The sequence below is a fragment of the Suncus etruscus genome, chromosome 15 (assembly GCF_024139225.1).
Source record: "Suncus etruscus isolate mSunEtr1 chromosome 15, mSunEtr1.pri.cur, whole genome shotgun sequence".
Lineage (NCBI taxonomy): Eukaryota > Metazoa > Chordata > Mammalia > Eulipotyphla > Soricidae > Suncus > Suncus etruscus.
Genome location: NC_064862.1, coordinates 33,336,480 through 33,342,059, shown reverse-complemented (window position 1 = coordinate 33,342,059; position 5,580 = coordinate 33,336,480). Strand labels below are relative to the sequence as shown.

Below are 5,580 nucleotides of genomic sequence, written 5' to 3'. Positions count from 1 at the left end.
AGTGCTCAGGGGTTACTCCTAGCTCTGCACTCAGAAATCACTCCTGGTAGGTTCGCGGGACCATTTGGGATGCTGAGAATTGAACCAGTGTCATTCCTGTGTTGGCTGTATGCAAGGCAAACGCCTTACAACTGTGCTATTGCTCTGGCCCACTGCTATACTAAAATTTTATATACAATATTTCAGGATGTAGTGAGGAGCTAGCCCAGTTTCTTGGGTTAATGGTTTCTAGCAGATTGCTGTAGCCCAGAGGAAGAAAGATTTCCTCAGGTCCTAGAGGTAGCAGCCAGGCAGGCTGGAATGAAGCGAAGCCCCGGTCTCTCAGGGCAAAGCACATAAAGATCAAGTAGGTGAGTGGGAGATGCATCCTGGAAAGAAATAAAGGGGAGAGCAAGTTCCTGGCCCATGCAGGCAGCCACACAGGTTGCTGAGAAACTGCCCCGGTGGCGACAGGCACGAATGTCGTTAAGTGAAGGGCTGTAACAGGAGCATGAACAGTCATACGCAATGAAACACATAAAACTGCTCTTCTCCCATTACTGCAGAGAAGCTGCAGCCCAGACACACGGACTTGATAAATTAAATTTGGCAGCTCTAATACACCCCGTCTTGCCAACAAACTTATAGGAATTGGATTGAAATTGTAAGAGATGAACGTTTAACGGCAAGCGCTTAACCAAGCCATCACGAGGCTGGCAGCTCTGGAGAGGAAGGAGGGAGGGGCAGGCGGAAGGAGGGGTGTCCCTCTAGGAGATTGAAATGAAGTGGGGGGGGGTCTTCTATGGTAGCCTGAGCTGGACAAACCCACAGGGGCCACTGGGCAGACACTATGTATCCTTGGGCAAGTCAGTTACCCTCCTAAGGCCACTGGACTCACTGGAGGCCACAGATGGGGACGATGAGTTGCCTGACAGCTTGAGGGATGGAACCCATAAGTTTGTTGCTTTAAATGCATCATCATCATCATCATCATCATCATCATCATCACCACCACCACCATCAGCAGCAGCAATTTTACCTTTTAGGCCACACTGGCAAGTGCCTGGAGCTTACTCCTGGCACTGAGCCCAGGGGTCACATTTGGTGGGGTTTTTGGGGACCATTTATGGTGCCAGGAATCATACAAGGCAAGTGCCTTACTTCTACTATAGCTTCAGCTCCCATTATCATTATTAATTAGTTTGGAATTTTTTTTTGCCACACCCAGAGTTGCTCAGGGCTTACTCCTTCTTCTGCACTCAAGGATCACTTCTGGCGGGCTCTGGAACCATCTGGGAATGCTGGGGATTGAATCTGGGCTGACCCTATGCAAGGTAAGCATCTTACCTCCCCTACTATCTCTCCACCCCTCAAGTGATCAATGAAATAGTAACAGCAACACAAGTAGCTTCAATAAATGTCTAGCGTGAAGCAAATACTAAAATGTTATCTATTAGTCCATTTAGTGGCACCTACAACAATAGGGAGGCACAGAGAGGTGGTTCAGTCTCTGCCTTTCAGATACTGATCTGAGTTTGATCCCCAGCAGCATCCATATGCAGACTACTTCCCTTCAGCAAGGCTCTTTGGGATCCCCAGTGTACCACAAACAGGTGAGGGGGGCACAAGTGCCACAACCAAGTGCCCCTTCACCATAGTCATCACAGCAACAACAAAAGGACCAGGGGAAAGGGAAAGGGCTGCAGTAGACTAAAAGCTTTCTCCTCAGAACTGGTGAAGATTGTGGGACCTATCACTCCTTTAACAAGAATAAAGTTTCATAGGGCAGAGTCCTCAAGTCTCATGGCTGTGCCCCAATACTTGAATCAAACCTCACATCCATCTCTGCAACCAATTCACCTTCTTCTCTTTGAGCTTGGATGTGGATGTCATAGAGCTGAAGAGAGCAGATGCATCACTTAACTCCTGCATCTAAGCTGGCTGGCAGAGGCCAGGGAGCAAGGAGCTTGCCTTGAATGCAGTTGGTTCAAATTTGATCCCTGGCACCACAGACGGTCTCTGGAGCACTGCCAAGAGTGATCCTTAAGCAGAGGCAGGGGTAAGGCCTGAGCACTGCTGGTGTGGCCCCAACCCCTAGCCCAGGACAAAAACAAAACCAAGAACAAACCTAATAAGTTGAGTTCTGCTAGACCTGGGCTTCACTGAAACTCAGCTCTGGGGTTCAATCCCCAGAACTGGCCCAGCCTCTCCCTTCCTGGAGCGAACACACAAGATGCAGCCTGCTGCTCAGTTCTGAGAACTGCCTGGGATGGGTGCAGATTAGTTTACATTACACCTCATGCCGTTCCCGAGATTGGTTCAAAATATTTGATATAACTTTCCCGGAAATAAGACTATTTTATAGAACTACCACTCACTCACTTCCTGGAACTGGCTAATCTGTTGAAAGCAGAAAATTTCCTGCCTAAACAGTCTAGAAACACACACACACACACACACAAAAAGCCTCTACAGAAGGTGGGGCACTTGCCTTCCATGCAGCAAACCGGGTTTGATCCCCAGCATCCCCTTTCTCTCACTTCAGTGCTCCACCTGTGGATGGCCAGGGCTGTCTTCATGCCCTGGCTCCTTTTTAGCAGCTCAGAAAGAGCAGACTTTGGCATGGTGCTAAAATAAGCCAGTTGCTTGGCAGCCAGGGGCCGTGAGGCACATTGTAATTACCCAAGCCTTGTGCCCACCACACGCTGCTCTCCAACTCACTGTCATTTCTTCTCATTCTGGCCCAACCAAACCCAAGTCAACAGCAAAGGGCCATCAGGGGGCACTTCCTAGCACATCAGCTAGGGGCATAGCCATATCCCTGAGCCACTGCCCTCTGGGGCGGCCCACAAACCACATGCCCCAGACCCAACTCCAACAGAAGTGGAAAGATTCAGATGACTGGGGCTGCAAAGACAACTCAGGGGTTAAGGCACCTGCCTTGCAATGCAGCCCACTGCAGTTCAATCCCCAGTTTCCAGTTCTCCTAGACTCTGAGCACAGTAGTCCTTATGCTCTAATGGAAGTGGCCCAAAATACTCCCAGTTTCTCTCTCTTTTTTTTTTGGCCACACCTATTTGATGCTCAGGGGTTACTTCTGGCTAAGCGCTCAGAAATTGCCCCTGGCTTGGGGGGACCAGATGGGACGCCAGGGGATGGAACCAAGGTCCTTCCTTGGCTAGCGCTTGCAAGGCAGACACCTTACCTCTAGCGCCACCTCACTGGCCAGTTTCTCTTAAATACCCCAGTCCCCCCAATATTCATTTGTGGCTGCAGAGATAGTAGAGGGGTTAAATCCTGGTTGAAATATATGCATCTCTTGGTCCCACGAGCACTGCTGTGTGTAGTACAAAACCTTGTAGTACAAGTCCCCGCAACCCAAACAAGAAGATCCATATGCCCTCCCTGATAGGAACCTGATGTCAGCTGTCCCAGAGACTTGGCCCCACCCACGTTCCCATCCTGGCCTCGCTGGTAAGTGCTTATCAGACTGCTAGCATAGAGGCTGTAGAGGCCATCCACAGCCTTCCCACTTGGTAGTCTGGGATCTAAGGTAGATCACACTGAGGCAGATGCTAAGGAACAAGCCCCACGATAACCCTTTGCCCTCGAGAAATGCTGGTCTAAGCAGTACATGAAGATGGAAAACCAGAGGCGAGAACCTGTCCAAAGACATCAGAAAAGTCGAGCCAACGCTTACCCCAACTGCTCAGCCCTGCTCTGAGTCCTAAGCCTGCCACATTTGGATTGTGCGATTTGCAGGAAACTTTGCTCTGATCAGCAGGAAAGCTCCAAGGGCTGAGTAATTCTGAGCAAGGAGTAACCCCTGAATGCTGCTGAGTGTGCCCCCCTCCCCAAAAAAATAAGACAGCCTCACGACTGGAGAGAGAGAACTGGAGATATGGCACCTGCCTAGCACAGTTTGATCCCTAACACTAAATATGGTCCCTGCTAGCACCACCAGAAATGAGCCCTGAGCACATATTCTGGAATATTGAATAGCTCCAGCATCGCTTCTATACTGGTGCCTTCCATTCTCTGACTCTGACCTTTTGTAGTGGGGAAGCCAACTGCCCTATTGTGTGCACCTGTGGCGAGAAACTGGAGCCTTTCTGCTGACAGCCATGAGCAGACTTAAGAGGACACCTCCAGCCCCAGTAAACGTACAGAAAGTGCAACTTTAGTCAATCCCTTTCTTTCTTCCTTTTTTTTTTTTTTTTTTTTTGGTTTTGGGTCACACCCGGCAGCACTCAGGGCTTACTCCTGGCTCTACGCTCAGAAATCGATCCTGGCAGGCTTGAGGGACCATATGGGATGCCGGGATTCGAACCACACGCAAGGCAAACATCCTACCTCCATGTTATTTCTCCAGCCCCTCAGCCCCTTTCCTGTCTATTTAGCTTTAAGGTCAACAGTGCTCAGTGTTACTCCCAGCTCAGTGCTCAAATGGACCCTGTGATACTGGAGCTCGAACCCTAGATTCCATCCTGCCAAACACACGCTCAGGTCCTGAGTCAACTCCCTGGTCCCTAGCTGAAACCCTGACTGCAACCTCACAAGCTACTGAGCCTGAACCCCAGAGAAGACTTGAGATAATCAATGACTGCTGGTAAGTCACTGAAACTGACATCTCAATTTATCTGGGGCCACACTAGGCAGTACTAAAGTGCCCTACTCCTAGCTCAGGTTCTTGGGGGGCTGCTCCTATGCCCAATGCACCACCTTGGCAGAGCTCATAGGTCCACATGGTGCCAAAGGATGCAAACACTCAGAGTGTATTCAGCCCTTTAAGCCTCCTCACAGCCCTGGAATCTGAATGTCTTTTTTTTTTTTTTTTTTTTTTTTTGGAGGTACTGGATAAGTTAGTGCTCAGGGCTTACTCCGGGCTCTCCCCACTCAGAGATCACTCTTGGGTGGTACTTGACCGGATGAGGTGCCCAAGATCAAACCCAAGTCACCCACAAGCAAGGCAACCACCTTCCTCGCTATACTACTTTTTATTTTGTTTTTGGGCCACGCTCAGTGGCGCTTAGGGATTACTTGTAGCTCTGAGCTCAGAAATTACTCCTGGCAGGCTCAGGGGACCATATAGGATGCCAATGATCAAACCCAAACTGCCCATCATGGACTGGTTGGTAGATATAGAACATAGGCTGGTCTGCAAATATTAAAAGGTTAAAGAATAGGGCCAAAGAGATAGCACAGCGGCGTTTGCCTTGCAAGCAGCAAGGACCTACGGTGGTTGATTCGAATCCCGGCATCCCATATGGTCCCCCATGCCTGCCAGGAGCTATTTCTGAGCAGATAGCCAGGAGTAACCCCTGAGCACCGCCGGGTGTGGCCCAAAAACCAAAAAAAATAAAAAGATTGAAGAACACTGATCTATGGGATTTGTGCATATGCATATGTGAATTTCTACAATTTGCATGTTTTTGTTTTAAAACTGGAGGAAAAGGGCCAGAGTGACAGTACAACGGTAGGGCATTTGCCTTGCATGCGGCTGACTCAAGACAGACCGGGGTTCAATTCCCGCATCCCATATGGTTCCCTGAGCCTGCCAGGAGCAATTTCTGAGTACTGAGCCAGGAGTACACCCTAAGC

At 49.5% G+C, this 5,580-nt stretch overlaps 1 protein-coding gene across 2 annotated transcripts in view; it reads right to left on the bottom strand.

Annotated features, from left to right (window-relative positions):
• Positions 1 to 5,580, bottom strand: part of ZMAT5 (zinc finger matrin-type 5) — a 33,009-nt gene that overhangs the window by 15,925 nt on the left and 11,504 nt on the right. The window lies entirely within an intron of this gene.